This window comes from Myxine glutinosa, chromosome 2 (genome assembly GCF_964187855.1).
Source record: "Myxine glutinosa chromosome 2, kmMyxGlut1.1, whole genome shotgun sequence".
Lineage (NCBI taxonomy): Eukaryota > Metazoa > Chordata > Myxini > Myxiniformes > Myxinidae > Myxine > Myxine glutinosa.
Window position 1 is genome coordinate 38,445,528 of NC_136262.1, and position 14,527 is coordinate 38,460,054.

Sequence of the window (14,527 nt, forward strand, 5' to 3'; positions counted from 1 at the left end):
GCGACACGGGAGCACAGGTGAGTGTCATTCCCGCCGGCACGTCAGACAAGCACGCCGCGGGTGGGGGCCCCGCGCTGCTTGCCGCGAATGGGACGCCCATCCGTACGTACGGAAAACGCTGCCTCTCTCTGCGGTTTGGAGGGCAGGTTTTCCGATGGACGTTCGTCACCGCCGACGTGCCCATGGCACTGCTTGGCGCGGACTTCCTGTGCGCTAATGGGCTCCTGGTCGACGTCAAGCGCAGACGGCTTGTCCAGGCCGAGACGTTCAGCTCGCTCGCATGTGCGTTGCCCAGCTCAACGAGCGGCTTGCCAAGCGGCTTGCCGAATGATTCGGTTCCGGCCACGTTGGTCTGTACGCTTCCGGCAGCGGACGCATTCACCCGCCTCCTCGCCGGCTTCCCGGCCCTCACGCGGCCCACCTTCTCGGCGGGGGCCGTCAAGCACGGGGTGGCCCATCACATCCCCACCGTCGGGCCACCGGTCTACGCCCGGGCACGCCGCCTCGAGCCGACGAAGCTGGCGGTGGCAAAAGCGGAGTTCGCTACCCTGGAGCGACTCGGCATCGTTCGGCGCTCAGAGAGCGCTTGGGCGTCGCCGCTGCACATCGTGCCGAAGCCCGGCGGGGGATGGCGACCGTGCGGGGACTATCGCCGTCTCAATGACGCCACGACTCCCGACCGCTACCCCGTCCCCCACATTCAGGACTTTTCTGCCCGTTTGGCGGGCAGGTCCTTCTTCTCGAAGGTGGACCTCATACGCGGCTACCATCAGGTCCCCGTCAGGCCGGAGGACGTCCCGAAGACGGCGGTCATCACGCCATTCGGACTCTTCGAGTTCCTGCGCATGCCCTTCGGTCTGAAGAATGCGGCTCAGGCGTTCCAGCGACTGATGGACAGCGTCCTGCGCGACTTGGATTTTGTCTACGTCTACCTGGACGATATCCTCGTCGCCAGCGCGTCCCGCGAAGAGCACCTACGCCACCTCCGCACGCTCTTCGAACGCCTGGGCCAGCATGGCCTGATTGTGAACCCCGCAAAGTGCCGGTTCGGCGCCGCCACAATCGATTTTCTGGGGCACCGTGTCACCAGGCACGGCGCCGTCCCCCTGCCGGCCAAGGTGGAGGCGGTGAAGGGGTTTCCGCGCCCCCGCACGATCAGAGGGCTGCAGGAGTTCCTGGGCATGGTGAACTTTTACCATCGGTTCCTGCCCCGTATCGCCCAGCTCCTGCGCCCCCTGCACGAAGCTCTCCGAGGTAAGCCGGGCAAAGGCGACGTTACCTGGACCGAGCAGATGGACACGGCGTTCACGGGCGCGAAGCTCGCCTTGGCTAACGCCACCATGCTCGCGCACCCGGCGCCCGATGCACCGATCGCCCTCACCACCGATGCCTCGGACTACGCGGTGGGCGCGGTGCACGAGCAATGGGTGCGTGGAGCTTGGCAACCGCTGGCGTTCTTTAGCCGGCAGCTTCGCCCGCCCGAACGCCGTTACAGTACCTTCGACCGCGAGTTGCTCGGACTTCACTTGGCGGTCAGGCACTTCCGCCATCTGCTCGAGGGCCGGGCGTTCACTGCCTTCGTCGACCACAAGCCGCTGATCTTCGCGATGGGCAAGGTCACCGAGCCGTGGTCGGCCCGGCAGCAGCGTCACCTCTCGGCCGTGTCCGAGTACACGACGGACATCCAGCACGTCGCGGGGAAGGACAACCCGGTGGCGGATTGCCTTTCCCGGGCCGTCGCCCACGCAGTCCACCTCGGCATCGACTATGCCCGGATGGCAGCGGACCAGGCCGCTGACCCCGACGTCCAGGCCTTGCGGACCGCCATCACGGGCCTCCGCGTCACCGAGGTGCCGTTCGACGGCGCGGGGGCGGCCCTCTTGTGCGACGTCTCCCTCGGGCGTCCTCGCCCCATTGTGCCCGCGGGCTGGCAGCGCCAGGTGTTTGACGCCATCCACGGCCTGTCCCACCCGGGCGCGAGGGCCTCCCAAAGGCTGATCGCCGACAAGTTCGTCTGGCATGGCCTCCGGAAGGCCGTCCGCGGCTGGGCCAGGACGTGCCTCGCGTGCCAGCGCGCCAAGGTGCACCGGCACACCCAGGCCCCGTTGGCCCCGTTCACGGTGCCGGAACGCCGGTTCGACCACGTCCACGTGGACCTGGTGGGACCTCTGCCCCCCTCGCGGGGTTTCACCTACGTCCTCACCATGGTGGACCGCACCACCCGGTGGCCGGAGGCCGTGCCCTTGGCGTCGACAACGGCGGCCGATGTCGCGCAGGCTTTCATCGCCACCTGGGTCGCCCGGTTCGGCGCCCCCTCAGACATCTCATCCGACCGCGGCCCCCAGTTCACCTCGGAGCTCTGGGGGGCGGTTGCGCAGGGGCTCGGGGTCCGGCTGCACCGAACCACGGCCTACCACCCCCAGGCTAACGGCCTGTGTGAGCGATTTCACCGCTCATTGAAGGCCGCGCTCCGGGCCACCCTCCGCGACGGCGGCTGGGTCGACAGGCTCCCCTGGGTCCTGCTGGGCCTCCGGACGGCGCCCAAGGAGGACCTGCGCGCATCCGCGGCGGAGTTGGTCTTCGGGCAACCGCTGCGGGTGCCGGGCGAGTTCCTCCCCGACTCCACGGCACCATGGTCCGCGGCACAGCAGCGCTCCGCTCTGCAAGAGACCGCCCAGAGGTTCGCCCCGGTGCCAACGGCATGCCACGGGCACCCACCGACGCACGTCGCCCCGGAGCTTCGCACGGCGGAGTACGTCTTCGTCCGCCACGATGCCCATCGGACACCACTGCGGCCCCCGTACGACGGGCCTTTCCGCGTGCTGGAGACCGGGGCGAAGCACTTCACCCTGGACATCGGCGGTACTCCTGACCGCGTTTCGGTAGACCGCCTCAACCCGGCCCACCTCGATGTGGACCATCCACCGCCAGTGGCCCGACCCCCACGTCGGGGCCGCCCTCCTGCGGGCGGACCCCCGGCACCGCCCAGCCCCGCCGCCACGGCGCCCCCCGGTCCTGCACCCATCCCAGGGGCAGCCAGGGGCATCCCACCTGGTATCCCTGCACCCCGGACGCCGCCGATCGCCAGGGGGCGCTTCGGCCGGGTCATTCGTCTGCCCCGCAAACTGGCCCTCCAGGTGCGCGGGAATTCTGGGGGGGCGCGTGTGGCGGACACAAAAGCCCACTGGTGTGGTGACATCATTCCACGCACCAAGTGGGCGGTGGCCACGCACCAGGGGTAGGCGTGGCCTCATGATATACACCGGGCGCCCAGCCCGGAACAGTAGAGTGTTACAGTGCAGTCTTACAATAAAGACGTTTATATGTTACCGCTTGTCCGCTTCCTCCTTGCTCACAAGCAGCGTGCGTAACGCCGCGCTTTAATACCATGTTAATACTCATCCCATGAGTGCCCCTTCCCCCCCAATCTGAGCATCAATTGTAACTCCCCATTCCCCAATCGGAGTATCCATCGTAACACCACACCACCAATCCCCCCCCCCCCTCCCACCGCTTCCCACGCTGGGTATTCATTATAAACCCCATAACTACCACCCTCACGCTCCACACCCCCAGCTAACACGAACATGGATTTATAATATTTCTCACTTTCCCCCGTAAGAATTACAGGTAGCACGACTGCATTGTATAGTTAAGCAAAGTGTGCAAAAGGCATGTTTTTGCTTGTGCTGCCATCACGACAAATAAACCTATTCATTAACTCAATCAAGCTCTTCGCCGAGAGGCTATAGACACCCACCGCCCCCCCCCCCCTAAACTGCTGCTTCAGCCTTCCTACACCCCAGGAATTTGGAAGGAGATGCTAAGCTCATCATTTTACATATCCAGAAATCCCTGAGAAACGTAGAATCGATTTGCGATGGTGAAATAATTGATTTGGCACTTTCATCGCCGTCAAACTCCCGATAGGGCATTTACCCCACTGTTTCATATATGGGGGGTGGGTGAGTCACACTGTTTAACGATTTCAGATTGACCCATATCCACTTCATAAGGTGTATCAAAGGGAGGCTTGAAGCGCCCCTCCCTTTATATAAGCTATCGTTTCTCTTTATGCAGCTCTAACATAGGGACTGAAAATTCGTTTCTCGGCTTCGACTGGACGAAATCGGCTGCAAATTTCATCAGTAAATGCTTTGTACGTTGTGGTAATTTGTTCCAAATTTCAGCAACGGCTGTTTCTGCATTCTTGAGTTTTATTTATAAAACCCTCGAAATCCTTTTCCGTCCGTCCGTCCATCCGTTTCCGTCCACCAAAAATGTGTTGGCTCTCATATCTCAAGGACTATACATTGAAACTAGCTGAAACTTGGAATATACATCGGCCAATACGTCTAGTTAATGGCTTTCGAAACAAATTCCACCTAAATGCTTTTACAAAATGCTAAATGCTTTTACAGTTTTTGCTTTAACATTAAATATATATAAATATATATAGACACAAATAAATAAATAAATAAAAATATATACAATTTGATTAGCGCCAATTTGATTCATACAGCTGCTTGATGAAGTAAATGTATTTTATTTGCCAGATGTAGGGCGCCCCTTCATATGAACTTTTCTAGAGCATTACTTGGTTCCTCCTCAGAACACAAGGGTAGTCCAGCATGCACACGAGATTTTTTGAATGCCCCCAATTTTGTGTTGTTTGGCATGTTCTACAATCTATGGAATGTCAGTTCTTTTGTCTACTTTACCACATGGCACATACCCTTATATAAAGGGGCGTTTTATATGCCCCTGGCATTTTACCCAAGAATAATACATAATAATCATTATTATTTTATTTTTCCTATATATGGTCAAGGCTCGTGTAAGAGCTAGAACACAGAACAGGACACAACAGAACAAAATGAACAGCAGAAAAAGGGGGGAACTAGCAGCAGGGTTGAGGGACAAAATAGACGGTGACGGACAAACAATGGCCGGATGAGATGCAGGTGAGAATGAGAGCTATGGGAGGACACTGGGTGAACAAGATGGAGGATACCAGAGCAAACTCGTTAACCAAAGTCGAATCGGCTTGTTCTTGTCACCTACCCATACCTCTTTGAAATATCGTGCTATAGATCGTTTTTGGCCCATCTCTCAATGGTGAAGAATCACTTAAAAATTCGAGTATCCGGATCCGCATCCGGATTCTCACCAACATCAAATCAATTCATCTTTGTTACACATTCAACCTGTTCACCAAGTTTTGGCCAAATCCGTCCACAACGTTTTGAGATAACCTGCTCACAAACAAACAAGAAATATATTGTGCATAGCACGATACTTGGGAAATCCAAAAAATAAGTGGTTGACCCTTAGTCTATGTTTACCTCAAAAATAATTTTTGGTTGAATTAAATAACCTGACATGCACTTCCTCTTCAAATTTCAAGTCAATCAGATGAAAATTGACAATTTTAGAAATTTCATCTATGTTGAGCTTTTCACCTTTGGACCAAAAAAATAATTGGTGGTTCAATTGAGTGACCTGATAGTCAAATCCTGTTTGCATTTCAAGTCAATCGGATGAAAATTGGGGATTTTAGATATTGCAGTTAAGTTGTTGACCTTTGGCCTATGTTGACATTTTGGCCTATGTTGACCTCGAAAATAACGGGTGGTTAAATTTGCAGACCTAATGTGCAAATTCTCGTCAAATTTCAACTCAATCAGATGAAAATTGCTGATTTTAGAAATTAGACAAAATTGTTGACTTTTAGCCACGTTTCCACGTTATCAACTTTTGACGTTTTGATCTCAAAATCAACTATAACGGCACTCAGTAGAGAGCATACCTCTGCCAGGTGAACAGTTTACGTTTTGTATCCCAGAGTAAACCAGAAAATCACAATACAGAATCACATTTAATCAAAATCATCCGTCGACAACTTTTTGAGATATCCTGCTTTGTATCATTTTGGCCCTATCTCCGAATGGTGAAGAATCACTTAAAAAATTCTACTAGCCGGATCCATATTCAGATCTTCACCAAAATCGAATCGATTAGTCCTTGTCAGACACCCAAGTGGTCCACTAAGTTTCGTCCAAATCCGTCCAAAACTTTTTGAGATATCCTGCTATGTATCGTTTTTGGCCCTCTCCCCCAATGGTGAAGAATCATTTAAAAAATTCTCCGAGCCGAATCCGAATCTGGATCTTCACCAAAATCTAATCATTTCGTCTTTGTCACACATGCTACCTCTCTGCCAAATTTCGTCCGAATCCGTCCACAACTTTTTGAGATATCCTGCTATGTATCGTTTTTGGCCCTCTCCCCCCCAATGGTGAAGAATCATTTTAAAAATTCTACCAGCCGAATCCGAATCTGGATCTTCACCAAAATGTAATCATTTCATCTTTGTCACACATACTACCTCTCTGCCAATTTCGTCCGAATCTGTCCACAACTTTTTGAGATATCTTGTTCACAAACGGACAGATAAACAGACAGACAGACATGGGTGAAAACATAACCTCCATCCACCTTTGGCGGCGGAGGTAATAACAAAGTTGATCTGCCAATATGCTTGAAAAATCATCGATTTTGCAAGCAACAAACAAACAGACAGACAGAGTCATGCGCACGACCAACCAATGTATTTGAAAAATCTTCGATTTTCGCAAGTAACAGGTAAACAGGGATGAATACATAATGTCTGTAGCATATTAAATGAATACATATTAAACCACATTATTAGATGTGGATAATTCATCCAGGTATTTATTAGTAAGTGGAAAACGGATTATTATATGTGGTTAATTCATCTGGAAATTTATTAGTCAGTATACGAACCACCTTTAGAGGCCATTTTTCCCCACAGAGCAGGGGTTGGCCTTTTTCGGGCACCGTGGTCCCCTTTTTGAAGCAATGTTTTTTTTTTATGGCCAGATGCCCTCCATGCCGCCAACCCTGTTAGTCGCCCCTTGCGATATACAGGGAATTACCAATGAACTGGTACTCAATTTGCTGACCTCGGAAGGATGACAGGCTGAGTCAACCCCCCTGGTGTTAATTCAGCGATCGACCGGGATACGAACCCATGATCCTCGAATCCCAAGCCAGCACCCGAACCGCTAAGCCAACACCACGCTTTTATTAGTCAGTATGAAAATATTTTTATTAGAGGTGGTTAATTCATCTGCATATTTATTAGTCAGTATGAAGAAAGATTATCAGATGTGGTTAACATACCCCCCGTACCCAGTCGTACCCAGCTGCTCCTGGACTCTGTGTCCTTTCCTCCTGACAAAGTGGAAAAGTTTCTGTCAACCCTCGACTCTGATTCTGCAACTGGACCTGACGGCATCAGCCCACGCGTCCTAAAATCCTGTTCTTCCGCTCTTTCACTCCCTCTCTCTGTTCTCTTCACCCTCTCTTTTTCTCAAGGTCATCTGCCATCTGCTTGGAAATCAGCCAACATCACCGCTTTGCACAAAAAATGTGCAAAAACAGATCCTAGCAACTACAGACCAATCAGCCTTCTCCCAATTATCAGCAAAGTCATGGAATCCATCATTGCTTCGGATGTGAAATCTTTCCTCTTCTCCAATGGCTTGATCTCTGATCATCAATTTGGTTTCAGACCAGGTCACTCTACTCTGGACATGCTGCTTCTGCTTTCTCAACTATGGATGGAGGTCCTCAATGCCAAACAGGAAATTAGAGCTGTCTCCCTTGACATATCACGTGCCTTCGATACGGTCTGGCACCCCGCTCTGCTCACCAAACTCTCCTCCTTTGGTATGCATGGAAATCTCCACGCATGGCTGGCGGACTTCCTCTCTAGTCGTAGTCTACGTGTGGCCCTGAATGGGTTTCTCTCATCTCCTCTTCCTGTTCAGGCTGGAGTTCCCCAAGGCAGTGTTCTGGGCCCTGTGCTTTTTCTGGTCTTCATCAATGATCTTTCTGACTCTCTTGAAAATCCTCTCTATCTCTTTGCTGATGACTCTACTCCTTGTCGCTCCATTCCTCATCCCTCAGATCGGATCTGCAGCCTCCTCACTCTCTGCAGACCTGGACAAAATCACAGACTGGGCAAACAAGTGGAACATGTCTTTCAATCCTGACAAATCTCACACTCTTACGATGTCTCTCCGAAAAGACCGACTGGACAACCCTCCCATCCACTTTCTGAATAATCCTCTCCAAGAAGTTCTGTCACTCAAGCTTTTGGGTCTCACTATCTGCCATGATCTTTCCTGGGAAAACCACATTTCAAATCTGGCCTCCAAAGCCAGTCGCCGACTGGGCATCCTCCGTCGTGCGAAGTCCTTCCTTGGCACACCTGAGCTCCTCACCACATACAAGGCTTTCATCCGCAGCTCAATGGAATACTGCTCTCCCCTCTGGGCTGGTGCTCCTGCCTCACACCTAGCTCGTCTTCACGCTGTTGAAACCAAAGCGTTCAGAATCATTGGAATCTCCCGCGATGAAGCTAATTCCAAGGGCCTTTCACTCACTCACCGCCGGCAGGTTGGTGGTCTTTCCGTCTTCTACCGACTCCTCTCTGGCCTTGTCCCCCCAGCTCTCGCTGGGCTCTGTCCCCCAAATATTCCTACAGGTCGCACAAGATCTGCCTGCAACCCTCTTATGGTTAAACTGCCAAAATCAAGACTCTCTGCTCACCTTCACTCCTTCATTCCTCTTTTCTCCCGCCTCTGGAACAAACTCCCTCACTCTCTTCAATCCCACTCCACCCTCCAGGTTTTTAAAACAGCTGTTCACCACCATGTCTTATCTTCCCCCATCCAAAACCTTGATCTTTTCTACCCCCGCTAATTTCACCCCAAATCCACTTTTTTGAAATACCAACTTCTGTCCTGGAAGTCCTTGGTGTCCTTGTGTTTTATACTTCTCCCCCCCCCCCCCCTTCCCACGCCTCCTCCTCCCCAAGCCCTCTCCCTCCCACACATCTCCCTGCTCTCAAATGTTGTGTTTGTGTGCTTCCCCTTCTCTCCCCATCTTTCCCCATCTTGTCTTCCGCTCCCTCTTTTTATATATTTTGTTTGTCTGTTTGATTTGTTTGTGAAATAAATGTTAGCTCTTTCATGAGCCTCGATTCTGTATACAAAAAAATAATAATAAAAAAATCGTCCAGATATTTGTTAGTCAGTATGAAGATAGATTTATAGATGTGGTTAATTCATCGGGATATTTATTAGTCAGTATGAAGATAGATTTATAGATGTGGTTAATTCATCCAGATATTTGTTAGTCAGTATGAAGAAAGATTATCAGACGTGGTTAATTCATCCAGATATTTATTAGTCAGTATGAAGAAAGATTATCAGACGTCGTTAATTCATCCAGATATTTATTAGTCAGTATGAAGAAAGATTATCAGACGTGGTTAATTCATCCAGATATTTGTTAGTCAGTATGAAGAAAGATTATTAGATGTGGTTAATTCGTCCGGATATTTATTAGTCAGTATGAAAAAAGATCATTCGATGTGGTTAATTCATCGAGGATTCTAGGTATTTATTAGTCAGTATGAAGAAAGATTATTAGATGTGGCTAATTCGTCCTGATATTTATTAGTCAGCATGAAGAAAGATTATTAGATGTGGTTAATTCATCGAGGATTCTAGGTATTTATTAGTCAGTAGGAAGAAAGATTATTAGATGTGGTTAATTCATCTAGGTATTTATTAGTCAGTAGGAAGAAAGATTATTAGATGTGGCTAATTCGTCCTGATATTTATTAGTCAGCATGAAGAAAGATTATTAGATGTGGTTAATTCATCTAGGTATTTATTAGTCAGTAGGAAGAAAGATTATTAGATGTGGCTAATTCGTCCTGATATTTATTAGTCAGTAGGAAGAAAGATTATTAGATGTGGCTAATTCGTCCTGATATTTATTAGTCAGTAGGAAGAAAGATTATTAGATGTGGTTAATTCATCTAGGTATTTATTAGTCAGTAGGAAGAAAGATTATTAGATTTGGTTAATTCATCTAGGATTCTAAGTATTTATTAGTCAGTATGAAGAAAGATTATTAGATGTGGTTAATTCATCTAGGTATTTATTAGTCAGTAGGAAGAAAGATTATTAGATTTGGTTAATTCATCTAGGATTCTAAGTATTTATTAGTCAGTATGAAGAAAGATTATTAGATGTGGTTAATTCATCCAGGTATTTATTAGTCAGTATGAAGAAAGATTATTAGATGTGGTTAATTCATCTAGGTATTTATTAGTCAGTAGGAAGAAAGATTATTAGATGTGGTTAATTCATCTAGGTATTTATTAGTCAGTAGGAAGAAAGATTATTAGATTTGGTTAATTCATCTAGGATTCTAAGTATTTATTAGTCAGTATGAAGAAAGATTATTAGATGTGGTTAATTCATCTAGGTATTTATTAGTCAGTAGGAAGAAAGATTATTAGATTTGGTTAATTCATCTAGGATTCTAAGTATTTATTAGTCAGTATGAAGAAAGATTATTAGATGTGGTTAATTCATCCAGGTATTTATTAGTCAGTATGAAGAAAGATTATTAGATGTGGTTAATTCATCTAGGTATTTATTAGTCAGTAGGAAGAAAGATTATTAGATGTGGCTAATTCGTCCTGATATTTATTAGTCAGTATGAAGAAAGATTATTAGATGTGGTTAATTCATCTAGGTATTTATTAGTCAGTAGGAAGAAAGATTATTAGATTTGGTTAATTCATCTAGGTATTTATTAGTCAGTATGAAGAAAGATTATTAGATGTGGTTAATTCATCTAGGTATTTATTAGTCAGTAGGAAGAAAGATTATTAGATGTGGTTAATTCATCTAGGTATTTATTAGTCAGTAGGAAGAAAGATTATCAGATTTGGTTAATTCATCTAGGATTCTAAGTATTTATTAGTCAGTATGAAGAAAGATTATTAGATGTGGTTAATTCATCTAGGCATTTATTAGTCAGTATGAAGAAAGATTATTAGATGTGGTTAATTCATCTAGGCATTTATTAGTCAGTATGAAGAAAGATTATTAGATGTGGTTAATTCATCTAGGCATTTATTAGTCAGTATGAAGAAAGATTATTAGATGTGGTTAATTCATCTAGGTATTTATTAGTCAGTATGAAGAAAGATTATTAGATGTGGTTAATTCATCTAGGTATTTATTAGTCAGTATGAAGAAAGATTATTAGATGTGGTTAATTCATCTAGGTATTTATTAGTCAGTATGAAGAAAGATTATTAGATGTGGTTAATTCATCTAGGTATTTATTAGTCAGTAGGAAGAAAGATTATTAGATGTGGTTAATTCATCTAGGCATTTATTAGTCAGTATGAAGAAAGATTATTAGATGTGGTTAATTCATCTAGGTATTTATTAGTCAGTATGAAGAAAGATTATTAGATGTGGTTAATTCATCTAGGTATTTATTAGTCAGTAGGAAGAAAGATTATTAGATGTGGTTAATTCATCTAGGCATTTATTAGTCAGTATGAAGAAAGATTATTAGATGTGGTTAATTCATCTAGGTATTTATTAGTCAGTATGAAGAAAGATTATTAGATGTGGTTAATTCATCTAGGTATTTATTAGTCAGTAGGAAGAAAGATTATTAGATGTGGTTAATTCATCTAGGTATTTATTAGTCAGTATGAAGAAAGATTATTAGATGTGGTTAATTCATCTAGGTATTTATTAGTCAGTAGGAAGAAAGATTATTAGATGTGGCTAATTCGTCCTGATATTTATTAGTCAGTATGAAGAAAGATTATTAGATGTGGTTAATTCATCTAGGTATTTATTAGTCAGTAGGAAGAAAGATTATTAGATGTGGTTAATTCATCTAGGCATTTATTAGTCAGTCGGAAGAAAGATTATTAGATGTGGTTAATTCATCTAGGTATTTATTAGTCAGTAGGAAGAAAGATTATTAGATGTGGCTAATTCGTCCTGATATTTATTAGTCAGTATGAAGAAAGATTATTAGATGTGGTTAATTCATCTAGGCATTTATTAGTCAGTATGAAGAAAGATTATTAGATGTGGTTAATTCATCTAGGTATTTATTAGTCAGTATGAAGAAAGATTATTAGATGTGGTTAATTCATCTAGGTATTTATTAGTCAGTAGGAAGAAAGATTATTAGATGTGGTTAATTCATCTAGGCATTTATTAGTCAGTAGGAAGAAAGATTATTAGATTTGGTTAATTCATCTAGGATTCTAAGTATTTATTAGTCAGTATGAAGAAAGATTATTAGATGTGGTTAATTCATCTAGGATTCTAGGTATTTATTCGTCAGTATGAAGAAAGATTATTAGATGTGGTTAATTCATCTAGGCATTTATTAGTCAGTAGGAAGAAAGATTATTAGATTTGGTTAATTCATCTAGGATTCTAAGTATTTATTAGTCAGTATGAAGAAAGATTATTAGATGTGGTTAATTCATCTAGGTATTTATTAGTCAGTATGAAGAAAGATTATTAGATGTGGTTAATTCAACCAGGTATTTATTAGTCAGTATGAAGAAAGATTATTAGATGTGGTTAATTCAACCAGGTATTTATTAGTCAGTATGAAGAAAGATTATTAGATGTGGTTAATTCATCTAGGCATTTATTAGTCAGTATGAAGAAAGATTATTAGATGTGGTTAATTCATCTAGGTATTTATTAGTCAGTATGAAGAAAGATTATTAGATGTGGTTAATTCATCTAGGCATTTATTAGTCAGTAGGAAGAAAGATTATTAGATTTGGTTAATTCATCTAGGATTCTAAGTATTTATTAGTCAGTAGGAAGAAAGATTATTAGATGTGGTTAATTCAACCAGGTATTTATTAGTCAGTTTGAAACAAGACTGAAAGGATAACAGCAGCGTAGCCAGGCCTTTAAAATATTATAAACCACAAACACGTATGATTAGCTTTTTAAGCAGTCCCTAATGCTGTTTATAACATTAAACAAAGACATTTGGAGGAATCTGACATCCTTGAGGAAAGTTTTACTTACAGAACTGAAGGAAGATCTACTGTAATCTATACACCCACAAGGGTTGGGTTAATAACATTCTATCAAAAAACCGAGGCGAATTCCTTACTTCCACAGTCGTTAGTACCGTACACCGCTTATCATTGATTCATGAACCATACACTGCTTCAATCCATCAACTTTGTATTCACGACATTTGGATTAAAGTGTTATGGTCAGATTTACTATATTATTATTATTACTATTACGAAAACGATACTACTGAAACTATACACTCCTGTATTAAGAAACTTGGGCTTAATTTGTCTGAAACGGCCTGAAGGTGAGGCGTGAAGCCTAAGGCCTATACGTGCCGTTTTGTTGGAAGAGACGTAACGTCGAAGCTTTCGATATTTTATGGTCATTTTAACAATCGGTTTGTTTGTGTTTCATACTGAATGAAACACGTAAAGGTAGAGCATGGCGATTGTGATATATGACAGGTTCGACGATATGTTTGACCTGAACGAAATTGGAATCAAAATGCCGGAGTGTGGAGAGTCAGCCGTCGTACCGCCATAATGACTTCAGATGTAATCACATCACCCCTGTCATGTGACCAGATCCTCAGCTCTGATTGGTATACTTTTGAGGGGACATACAGACTGACAAACACTGTTCTAGACGGCTTTGCCATGTGGGCTACGCTGTAAAAAGAGTGTTAGATGTGTTTAATTTGTCTGGATATTTATTCGTCAGTATGAAGAAAGATTATTAGATGTCGTTATTGTCTGGGTATTTACTCGTATTATTAAGTGTGAAAAGGAATTCTTCAATGTGGTTAATTCATTCAAGTATTTATTCATAAATGTTAAAGGGGTTTACTTTAAATATTTTAAAAGTCCTGAATGATCACACCATGAAGTCGGGTTTGTCGGGATTCTTTCATTAAGATTCAGATCACAGTCTAATTGTGAGGCCACATGGCATATCCCGCATTTCCGATGAAAAATGCTCAATCCCGATGGAATGCAAAATCCTTCTCTTATTTCATGTTTTTCTGGTTATTGTTTATCCTCCTCACACATTAGGGTACATAAGGCTGCCGAGGCAGTTTCTTTCACTTGGGGATTACAATCCTGGATGGGTCACCACTCCGAACGAGTGTGCAGGCATGTGTAATTCATTCATGATGCCGGCGATAGCTCTCCTACTTTTCGTGAAGAACACAGTGGCATCTTCAAAGTCCACCATCTAATTCCAGCAGACGTACACCCCCGACGAAGAACACATTGCCACCTCACCCTGCCTGTGAAACACCAGGATGGCAGTTTATAGCTGGGTCAAGATTCAAACCCAGGCTAGACTGCTCAGAGGTGGGTGTGCGCACCTTTAGCATCTTGGCTATTCTTGGCGGACCATAACAACATGTAAAAAGTCCAAATTCCTCCCACTGGAAAACTGCTCTCTGCCATGCATACCAAGAATTGCCAACACAAGCCAACACGGATTTTCAGCCTCTCAAAACCTATGGAAATTGTCTCGAACTTTGCATTTCCAGTGTGAGGCTTGGTAGAGATTCTGAA